Source organism: Mytilus galloprovincialis, chromosome 2 (assembly GCF_965363235.1).
Source record: "Mytilus galloprovincialis chromosome 2, xbMytGall1.hap1.1, whole genome shotgun sequence".
Taxonomy (NCBI): domain Eukaryota; kingdom Metazoa; phylum Mollusca; class Bivalvia; order Mytilida; family Mytilidae; genus Mytilus; species Mytilus galloprovincialis.
The window spans coordinates 15,436,079-15,448,634 of record NC_134839.1 but is presented as its reverse complement, the minus strand read 5'-3'; positions in this window follow the sequence as shown (position 1 = coordinate 15,448,634).

The window sequence follows — 12,556 nt, the reverse complement described above, 5'->3', positions numbered from 1 at the left end:
GGTTGTGGATGCTTTATCCTCTTTGCATGACAAATATGTCGTTGTTCCGGCAGATAAAGCCTCCAATAATATCGTCTTCATATGTAAAAAACATTATTTGCAATGTCTCACTACAGAGCTTGGAATTGATAAAACTACTGGTAATCCTACATATTCTTTAACATCATTTACCAGGGATGAAATTTTACAAAATCATAAATCTGTCCTTCTTTCTTTTGGTATCAGCATCAAAGAAAACGAAGAAAACTTGCCCTCATTATACTGGATACCTAAATTACACAAAACTCCATATAAAGAACGATACATAGCTGGGTCTTCAAAATGTTCGACTAAACACCTTTCTAAAGTATTGACTACTATTCTTTCTACAGTTAAAGATGGGCTGCAAAAATATTGTGAGGAGATATATTCTACCAGTGGTGTTAACCAGATGTGGATTCTCAAAAATTCGAAAGATCTACTGCTTAACCTTCGATCACAATCTTTGCAATTTTGCAGCAACATAAAAACTTTTGATTTTTCTACGCTATATACTACTATTCCCCATGCTCAGTTGAAAGATCGACTTCACCATCTCATAAAACAGAGCTTTTTCTATAAAAATGGGAATCGTAGATACAAATTTCTGGTTTTGGGATACAATAATTCATATTTTGTAAAGAATCACACTGAATCTTCCAGAAAATATACTGAAGATGATATTATTAAAATGCTGGACTTTTTGATCGACAATATATTTGTTGAGTTTGGAGGATTTATATTTCAACAGACAGTCGGTATTCCAATGGGTACTAATTGTGCACCCCTGCTGGCTGATTTGTTTTTGTATTCGTATGAAGCAGAATTTATTCAGAACCTTCTAAAAGACAAAAAGAAAAAGCACCTTGCGAAATTCTTTAATTTTACTTTCCGATATATTGATGATGTTTTATCATTGAACAACCCATACTTCAGCCAATACTTACATCTCATATATCCTAGTGAACTTGAAATTAAGGATACTACTGATACTAGAAGGACTGCTTCATACCTTGATCTTTTCCTCAATATTGACGTAGATGGACGACTTCACACGAAAATCTATGATAAACGGGACGATTTCAACTTCCCAATTATCAATTTCCCATTTCTTAGCAGTAACATACCCTCTGCCCCTTCGTATGGTGTTTACATATCACAATTGATACGTTATTCACGTGCTTGTTCACACTATACGGACTTCATATACAGGAGTGTGCTCCTTACGCAGAAACTGCTCCAACAAAGTTATGAGGAGGACAGATTAAAATTGACACTCCGTAAATTTTATGGACACCATCACGAATTGGTGGATCCATATGATGTCTCTTTAACCAAACTAGCTAAGGACATTTTTACCACATGGTAGATTGTGGTTTGTCATTATGTCGTCTAATCTTTTAATTACCAAACGTGACTTATTCCCGATTGTGACTTTTTTGCTGAATGTGAATTCGTATTACTATAAGACGTGTTTCTGTACTTGTTTATCCCAAATTCATGTATTTAGTTTACATGTTTAATGTTATATTTGTAATTCTCATTTTGTCAAAATGTATTGACGTCTTTTTATTATATTTAGGTGTTACGGATGGAAAAATTAATCACCGCCTTTATTTATTATATTTAATTTCGTACGATTAATTACGTTTGAAGTTGGATTCATAACAAACTTGACATATATATATTACAGTTAATTGCTATTAATAAGTATTGCAATATGCATTTTGTTTTAATAAATTATCAGTATTTAGTTCTAATATAATCTTAAAGCAATCCTAATTCTATCTCACTTTTGAATTATAGTTTTTCATGTGTGACGTCATGCTGTTTCTAAATTTCATAAATTCAAATGTGGCATAACGTTTGCCTTTTCACCATCGTATGTGACGTCATTTTTTTAATTACGTTGACGCCTGGATTGATTCGGGTGTGTCTATGCTGCATCATGCATTCGGGTTTAGTTTTCTGTAATAAGTTAATACTTCAGTTTCATTATGAATATATCTTTCACATTCATTTGTTAAAATTTACTGTTTGCAATAGCATGAATCGTTCTATATAAAAGTGTTCTTATCCCGGGCATAAAAACAATGCCGTATTTGGCAAAACCTTTTCAACTTTTGATCTTCAGTGCTGTACAACTTTGTACTTTTTTCACTTTCGATCTTTTATATCTGGGCGTTATGTATTCGGGTTTAGTTTTCTGTAATTAGTTAATACTTCAGTTTCATTATCATGATTATGTATATCTCTTTCATATTCATTTGATAAAATTTACTGTTTGCAATAGCATGAATTGTTCTATATAATAAGAATGTTCTTATCCCGGGCATACAAACAATGCCGTATTTGGCAAAACCTTTTCAACTTTTGATCTTCAGTGCTGTACAACTTTGTACTTTTTTCACTTTCGATCTTTTATATCTGGGCTTCACTATTGAGTCTTGTGTGGACAAGACGCGTTTTTGGCGTATTGAATTTTAAACTTGATGCTTTTGTTGTCTATTAATCATGCTTTTCTTTGTCTAATATGGTCTCCTTTTTGTTTGTATTGTAGTCCTGTAATATTATGTTGTCATTTCAATGTTATATTTAACTTTGTCATTAAAGTGCGAGGTTTGGCATGCCATAAAACCAGGTTCAACCCACCACTTTTATTCCCCTTTAAAAGTGTCCTGTACCAAGTCAGGAAGATGGCCATTGTTATAATATTGTTCGTTTCTGTGTGTGTTGCATTTTAACGTTGAGTCGTTTGTGTTTTCTCTTATTTTTTAGATAAGACGTGGCACGGTACTTATCTATCCCAAATTTTTGTATTTGGTTTTGATGTTATATTTGTTATTCTCGTGGTGTTTTGTCTGTTGCTTGGTCTGTTTCTGTGTGTGTTGCGTTTCGGTGTTGTGTCGTTGTTCTCCTCTTATATTTAATGCGTTTCCCTCGGTTTTAGTTTGTTACCCCGATTTTGTTTTTTGTCCATGGATTTATGAGTTTTGAACAGCGGTATACTACTGTTGCCTTTATTTAATGAAATGGCAAAATCAAAAGCTAAAAAACATAAATTGAATAGACCACAACTGTCAAATTCTTGACGTGATCCTTTTCAACAGATTTGTTACAGTTTTTGTCACGCCTTTGCCGTAGTCAAAGAGCGAGACATGCTTATGATGTTACAGGCGTCGACGGCGCCAACAATGGATTGGTTTGTTAATAGATCTAGTTTATGGTGAACCAATAGTGATAGGTCAATGATATGTTTTGACCTGCCTCCTCAGTCATGGTCTATTAACCTTGAAAAATTGCTTCGTTTATATGTTTTTATTTTGTGATAAAGTCAGTTTAAAGGGAACCACTAGTGGTAGGTGAATGATATTTGGTATGCAGTTTTATAAGTATTGGCATATATCATTCCTGTAGATATAGTCATGGTCTAGTGACTTTGAAACTTTGCTTGGTTATGATCAACGCAACTATCCTATCGAAATAGAGATAAAAGATACAAAAGATACAGTTTAGTCTGACACATATCTTGACTTACATCTAGAAATTGACAATGAAGGTCGATTGAAAACAAAACTTAACGACAAGACAGATGATTTCAGCTTCCCAATTTGGAAGTTTCAATTTTTAGCTTACAAATTAAAGCAGCAACTGCAAACGGAGTATATATTTCCCAATTGATACGGTATTCCCGGAATTGTATTTCCTATCATTATTTCCTCAATAGAGGGTTGCTGCTCACAAAGAAGCTATTTAACCTAGAGTTCCAAATGGAGATGATATCGGATATGTTCATTATGTCATAACTATAATCCTCTTCCCTTTTCACGAATGTGACCTACCGAATTAGACTATCTACCGGATATGTAATAACATAAGCAACATGACGGGTACTACATGTGGAGCGATATCTGCTTATCGTTCTGGATCACCTGAGATCACTCCAGTTTTGGTGGGGTTCGTGTTTCTTAGGTAGCACTCCACAGTTAGAAAATAAAATTAAAAATGAGCCACAAATTTTTTATCATCTCTTATTCTGGATTTCTAATACATTAACCTAACAGTTTGTGTTGTACATATGCATATGTATGTAATTAGTATCTTCCATAGATTTGAATTTCAAAAGTTAAAAGGGTGAAAAATAATTCCTTATATGTGTATCCATGGCAACATTCTGCATTTATTTACCATAAAATATTGCAAAAAGGGGGGTGAACATGTCACATATCCCCCAAAATTTGGATCAAACTAGAATTTCAATGTCTTTGAGTGATACCTTTTTAGAAACTGTTGACATTCATCTTCCTAATGATCAAATAAAAAATGGGTGTCTTTCGCCTCAATTTTAGTAAAATCTAATCACATAGATCGTGCGAAAAAAAGTTTAAAAAAACATTACAATAATTGCCGGACCAATGTATGGTAAGGACATGCAAATACGGACTGTCATACAGAAAACTGCTGCCTATATTACATACATTACATAATCTTGATGTTCATATTAACCCAATACGAAGGCTATTTTAGTACTCAGCTATCCAAAAATGAATTTTATTGCACGCTAGCTCTCATATTTGAAAAATCCACAGGGGCAAAAATGCGAAACTACACACCTAACTGTGGAGTGCTACCTTAGTCTTTAGAATTCTATGTTGTGTGTCTTGTGTACTATGATTTGTCTGTTTGTCTTTTCCTTTTTTAGCCATGGCGTTGTCAGTTGTTTTTTTTATCCTTGAGTTTGACTGTCCTTTTGGATGTTTCGCCCCTCGTAGTACACATTTTTGTTTAGGGACAAGCTGAAGAAGGCCTCCAGGTGCGGGATTTTCTCGCTGTATTTAAGATCAATTGTTGGCCTTCGGCTTCTTACTGCTCTGTTTTACCCATTTCCATTCTCAATTTTATTACTATTTATTAAAGATATGCTACAATAACGGCATAGAAGGATAACAATCGTTAAAAAGGTTATGTGTATCAATTTGCACTATGATAGTTATCGTCTTTTATTCAAAAGCAAAACATCTTATACAAGTAACATAGACAAATATGTTAGCATGCATAAAAGTTGAATAATCAACGTCAGTCAATTGTAAACAAAAAATAACAATACCAAGGATCTGCTTACTTTTCAAAATAATAACTGTTGTGAGGACTTAGTACTTAATACATAGAACGAATGTTCGAGTTATCATATCTGTCAATTTTAATGATAAATAAAGCACAAATACAAATACGGAAAAGGTAGCGATCACATTTACTAAAAGTAAAATATTCCAACCACAGATAAAATTTTTGTCAATGTCAGACCATGTGATAAAGACATCGTGTCTTGTATCCTGAGCCGGAGTGAAACTCATCTTTTGATATTTCTGCTGGATATATCTCACCGGACTAAAAAAGATTCTTACTATACACGAAGGTCTATCTTCTAAACATCGTGTTTGTAAATAAATACTTATTGCAACCACTAAAATTGTATTTCCGCTGATCAAAATCTGTAAACTGATTAGAAATATGAGGAACGATATCGTCAAAGACGAGGAAGGTATGTCTTGAGCTATAAATGTAAGAAACACAATCATTGTCAAAAACTGTGACATACAGAATCCAAGTTTTTCGTCACATTCTGTTGGTATGACAATAACAAACAAATTAATTGCCATTAGAATAGCAAATGGAAATTCTGTTGTAATCAAAAGATAAGAAGATCGTCTTTTTAAAATTAAAGTATAATAAATACCTGAATAAGTGGACGAACTATCCGTATATTTCACTTTGTACTGGAATGGATTTGCTGATAAATTGAGAATATCCCATTCACCATTTGCAACAAAGTGGACATCCGATATTTCTAATCCTGACCAAATCGAGTTTAAAACAACGCTTGTGTTGTCATGATACTAGGCTACCATTCAGATTTTGCATGTCTGTGTATCAAAAGGATATTTTGAAACATCAACTGCGCATGAAGTTTGCAATTCGTTTGCTGGAAACCATGTCATGTAACCGCTTGATGGGACAATCACATACTCTTTATTAACTCAAGTAATGGGCATGTCCCTTACATCATTTACAATATATATTTCGGGAACCCATACATCACTGACTTTAACTGTCAGTCTCGATATGTTTTTATATTCCAAGTACTGGTCCCATTTGAATATTTCATTTTTCCATGTAAAGTACCAGAAAACCGACACCGTCAGAACTTGTGGATTATCTTTTAGTCCCTGTAGCGCCATCAAGTATAGTTTTACATTAACATTTGATGGGCGATAAGAGTCCAGAATTGGAAGTAGTTCAGGGTTGCAATATTTAGACAAATTCTGTCTAAGCAATCGCTTCTTTTCGTAGTTGTTCGAACAACAACAACTAACAGCTACCAAAACAACAATGAAAGTTATAGAAAACACCTAAATATTCTAAGTAATACAATACCGAAAACACACTTTTCACCGCTTATCTGACAGTGTGTGATGTTTGATCCTAGATGCTTACTTTTTATGTCTGTATCATATGTCTGTTATAATGATTATGTCTCAAGTCGTTTATGGTAGGCATCTTTTTCATTAAAGTTCTGATGACTTTATATATATATATATATATATATATATATATATATATATATAGATAGATACTGCAGTGGGTGGTCACACTTTGATGAAATTAAATTATCTATTTATTACATTGTTTGTCTAGCAGATGAAGCGGTTTTTATCCATAAATGTACTTTTTTGATTGTATCAACTTTTTAATTTCGAGTTTAATAATGTTATTACTCTGGAGTGTTCTATGTTATAGAGGCAAAAGTCTAGATTCTATCACTTCCAAATCACACGAGTTTAAGGTAAATCATAAGTATATATTTTTTGAGATAGAATTTTCTTAAACTTTGCCAAAAGTAAGATTTTCAAAAATGTACTAAAAAGTATGGGTCACCGCGCTATTTTTCAAACTATGAATTGTTGAAAATTGCCTAAATTAGGTTAGTTTGTTCATGGAAAAGGAAGATTTTGTAATGTGTTTTAAGAAAATAAAAAGAAAAATGGTGTCACCAAACTTGTTTTCTTGCTACAAGTAAAAATTAAAAATCTCCTTATCAGTCCAGTATATATTTTTTAATAAAAGAGTTATCTCCCCTGAAATGGCAAATAAACAAAATAGTTCTAAAAACTTAAAATTTGATATGTGTTTAAATATTATCAATAATACAATAAATAACCAAGTTTTCTTTATATAAATATCGTATCTTTAAATTGCAAATCTGTTGCAAATTTGTAGATTTGGGCAAATACCTAGATCGATATTGTACTGAGATTGATGAAATAAAAGTTGTGATTATAATAATATAATAATGACGTTAAAATACCTTTACCTCAAACATGTTATTGTGTGTAGATTCTTGCACAATTCAGTTAAAAGCACTGTTGATTTTTAGTTGTAAATCCAAAGTGAATTCTGCTTACAAATGAACCTTTTTTTCAACAGTTAACTTTTTATCAAATTGCAATTCCAATTTTCTGTAAACTGGATATTTAAAGCATATCGCAATATAAATTTCAGCATTCAGTTTGCTTTATAATGTGGATGCATCAATTTCATCTTTCATATTTTGTTTTTGGATGCTTTCAATTGTTCTTATTCTCGTTAATGAAGCTGGGTTTTTTACATGGTAGATATGGCATAGAGAAATTGAAAGTTCGTATAAAGTGTAACACTGTGTTATGCAACATTTAAGAAAGTTTTGCAGTATTACACAAGCTTCGTGGGGACTTCTTATATACTGATGAATAGTTTGATCTCATAAAACATCTCAAGTTGTAAAGGTTTCCTGAAGTAAATTCAAACAAGCCAAATATTCTACAAGGAAAACTTGGTTTTGAAAAATTTCTTTTTTGCAGACCTTTTATGAAAACCTGAAAATCCTTTAAGATATGTTTGGTTATGTCAATTCATCAAAGATATAAAAATTCACACCTGTTCTGCGTTTCGCCTACAAATAACTCATGAGTGACGCTCAAAGGAAAAGTGCTTGTAAGACCAAAATACGATATTCGAAAAGGTGGAATACAGCTCAGGTTTTCTATTCCTGCGGAATTAATCTTAAGTATTTTGAAAATTCCAAGGTTTATATTAAGAAACTCAAACAAGGGTTCAGAATACCTTATAGATGATAACCACTTTTAAAAGACACATACCAACCTCTCACTGTAGTGTTTTGCATTTAAATAAGAAATTTGAAAACTCGCAATCCGCGAGTGAAATTAATATCGGTACATGCACGTGTTTTTTTTTTTGCGGAAGAAATAGTTAATGATTAGCTTATGCACTGATATTCAGGATAATAATAGGCATTTGAGTTATCATGGATATTTATTCTGGGTTCAAATCTAATGTTGTTTTTCTTTAATTCGGATGTAAAACTTCCTACTCCAAGTGGTTTGACTCGGACAGATTCATTTATGAATCCCTCGTATTCCAAGTATTTACATCGTAAAAGATTGAATTAATAAAAAAAAAATTAAATTATAATTTATTAAGAGTGCACAAAACACATGAGGAAGTCTATCACATACTGTAAGTATAGATAATTCAAGTTTGTCTATGATCTTTACAAGTGTTTGTCGAGAACTGCGATGTATCTAAGTTAGGAATAAACCTCTTACATATTTTGTATGAACTGAAATTTTGTGTAATCACAGTTGGAAGAGCGACTTAATATTTGCGATAGAACACAAATAAAGTAGGTTAGTATCATCACAATTTGAAAGACTTGATTGTATGAAGGCAAAAGTTATAGTGACCAATAAACATAAAGACACATAGTTCCTGGCTTTGGAATTGAATAAATGATAACAAAACTAATACGAAATAATTTTTGCACTCAACGATAACGAAATTTTGTTTTCCACGAACTTATATATTGAAGTACCTTCCTTAAGTCAGGAATTTTGTCAACCGTCGCGTTTGTTTTAAATTTCTATGTATTAAGTGGCTTTCAAAAATTGCGAACCTCATGGCTTATCTTGGTAGTCCCTAATAAGTTAAATGTTTACCCTGTTTTCGACTAAGGACAATTGATATATGGTACTCACATATCCTTTATAAGGAATGGGTGGTATACATTTAAAAATACGTCTAAATTCTAAGGAAAACGCGATATTTAATTGATCAAAAATAAACGCACGATCCTATAATTCGATTTTTAACAAAACCTCACGCGAAGGAGTTTATATTGAAAATTGCAATGTCTATATTACACAAATGCAACCTGCAAACAAAGCACTTAAAATAATTTCTGACATTTTTTCGAGGAGAATCAATTTCTAGTATTAAGCCATACGATTCTGTTGATAAATGCTTTTTATACAGCAAGTTCTCCGGTAAGAAAATTCATTTCAAGTTCTCAAGATAACCGTGAGTATTCTATTTTCTACATTTGAAAATGCCTGTACCAAGTCAAGAATATGACAGTTCTTTTCCATTCATTTTTGATGTGTTTTGTTATTTGATTTTGCCATGTGATTATGGACTTTCCTATTAGATTTTCCTCTAAGTTCAGTAGTTATGTGATTTTACTTTCTATTCATCATTTAAACAAATCTTTGTGACCCAGAAAAAAAGCATTTAAATATAAATAAAAATGATGACATTATCAACTATTTCATCGAAATGTCATTTCCCTTGTGTCATTCTTCATAACATATGCAAATGTCCAAGAGCATCATTGGTAATGTTAGATCAAAATAATAACTCTTTATCATCGCAATCAAAATAGACATATAGTTATATATAACGATGCATTGGTATTTATAAAAACAAAGTCTATCAACGGGACTAAATAAACAAAACGAAACCTGTATATGTGAGTATAGAGAAGTTATTATTCAACAATTATGAAGATGCTCTACAATTCGTACTGTATAAGATGTCTGAAGAGAAAAAGCATGTGTTACAGCACAACATGTGTGCCAGACCAAGAACAAAGCAGTCATATCACAACACATCATAACCACAGTTAGGGTCTTATATATAATGAATTTTGCCTTGACTTTGACAACCCTGGACACTTTACACGAAATTATTTTTGTAAACCCTGATATAATTATTGACAGATTATTTTAATCGAAAGAGCTATATTTCAGAATTTAAACCAAAAACGGGCACAGTAAAAGTACTTGGTTCCAACACAAAAAGAGAAAACAAAAATCAGGTTTTTCATTTTAAAAAAGGGGACAATCTCTGATGACCAACTGTGAGGTGACCTTTGCAGTGTTAAAAGTCAAAGTAAAAATGATGAAAACGTTTTATTTTATTTCGGAGAACGCAATCGTTTTTTTTTTTTTTAACGGAGGAAAATAGCTTGTTGACTCGTGTATTCAGTAAGGTTCATTGTAAACCATATATTTATAGATTAACAAATTTGACAAATATGCACCGAATGTGTTTTTTCATGAACAATCTAAGCAAACTTTGGCAATTTTGAACGACTCGTACCTTGAAAAATAGCGCGGTGACCAATACTTTTTATCATTTTTGTGAAAAAAAGCATAGTAAAATCTTCATTTTGGCAAAGTATAAGAAAATTCTGTTATTTTTTTTTCTATACCACTGATCTACCTTAATAAATCAAAATACTGGCCTATAGCTGTAAACGAATAAATTATTTTAAAAGTTCCTACTCACTAACATTGTTATTTGGAACTAAATGGTGATACCTTTGGTTGCTACTCATGGTGGTTCTTTGTCGTAAGTGCAAGGTTGGAATATTACCTAATGACCGTTTCAAATTATAAAAAAGGACATTCAAATTAGCTGGGGAAAACGAAAATGTCGATAAAAGGTTTATTTTACTTATATAGGTCCCGTTGATACACACCATTATCGCCTAAAGCCAAAATTCAGCTCTCCTTTGCAACCAAAAACAAATATTGCTTCACAGAACGCAAAATGTATTCAGTTATAATTAAACACCAGCAATTTTTTACTTAAATTGAATAAAATTTCATTAACACTTTTGATATTTATGATAATAGTTATCTAATATTTTTGATTTTATGATTAGTATTTAATGTATTGATCACTTTGGATTTGATAATTCAAAATGTTATGTACCTCTCGCTACATCTAACTGGTTTCTTTGTACTTTTATTTACCATCTTGTACAGAGAGTGTCTGTAGGTGTAATACCACCAAATTATGGTATGTCACATACCGGTTGTATACGAAAGTAGGTCAAAAAAATATTCCCTTGAATTTGAGTTGTAGAAAATTAACGCTGCACTTTAATGCACTTAAATTTTTCTGAGTCATAAACATGTATGATGGGTGTATGAAATCATCATTCTTTTTTTATTTGATGGCCTTATAAAATATTCTGGAAAGTTAAGGTAACATAGTTACCAAAGCAGGTAGCCAGTAGATAACAGTGTAAAATTGGATTATTTACTTCGGGTGATGGTTACTTTCTTATATGAATGAAATGTACTGTGAAATTTTCACTGTAGCACTGGAAAGGATTGAACTTTATTCATGCAAAGTATTTCTTTGGTTGAAATAAAGGTAAATACTGTACAATTTAAAAAAAAGCCAATTTAACAAAGACCTATAGGGGAAAATCAATGGTGGTATTGCACCTATTTAGGGAAACTACACGTGCACTCGTGGCCTTATTGTACTTTCATTTTAAAAAATTATTACTAAACTAGTTCATACGTTGTAAACATGGACTATTCGGAATGGATTGAGACACAGAAAGCACGTTTGAGGGAAAATTGCCTTGAAATGGGGGTTTACGGGTGTTTGCTAAATCAAATGGGTGGACAGACGAAGCTATATTCAGTTTATAGTGTTAGGTTTCCTTGGGACAGAAAAAAAACCAACATTGTATGTTCACAGATTTGCATACATGTTGCACACTGAGAAATTTGACATATCAGAGGAATTTGATGTGTCTCATTTGTGTCATCAGAAAAGATGCATCAACCCTGAACACTTGTCTTTTGAGCCGCCTCATATCAACCAAGACCGCCAAGTTTGTAGAGGTACACACCCAACAAGGTGTCGAAAACACAAACCCTACCAAGACTGTTTAATTTAAAATGGTAAAACAATAATGGCTTTAAAGAGAAGAAAATAATCACATTTGTTTGATTTTTATGACAAAAGATATCAAGTTTTGATGAAAAAAGAAGGAAGAAGGAAAATGGACCAAAACAGACCTTCAAATGAACTCTAAAAGGTGCAATTAAATTGTTTGTCTTCTTAAAGTTTTCTTTTGTATCCTATTTAATTGTTTAAGTGCATAGATCATGAGTATATGATCAGATATAAGTCAACACTGCATTTTATAATGATACAATGAAATTAGGATTTTTCGAAGAAATTAAGCTGAAATCGCCGTCGGATATGGCCTTACATTATAGTGATTTTCTCTGAAACTATAGCTCTGACTGAGACAAAACTTGGCATTTATGCTTGAAATAACTTGCAATTAAAGAGGAAAAAAAATGTTTTTTTTTACATTTAGGTGGACTTTAGG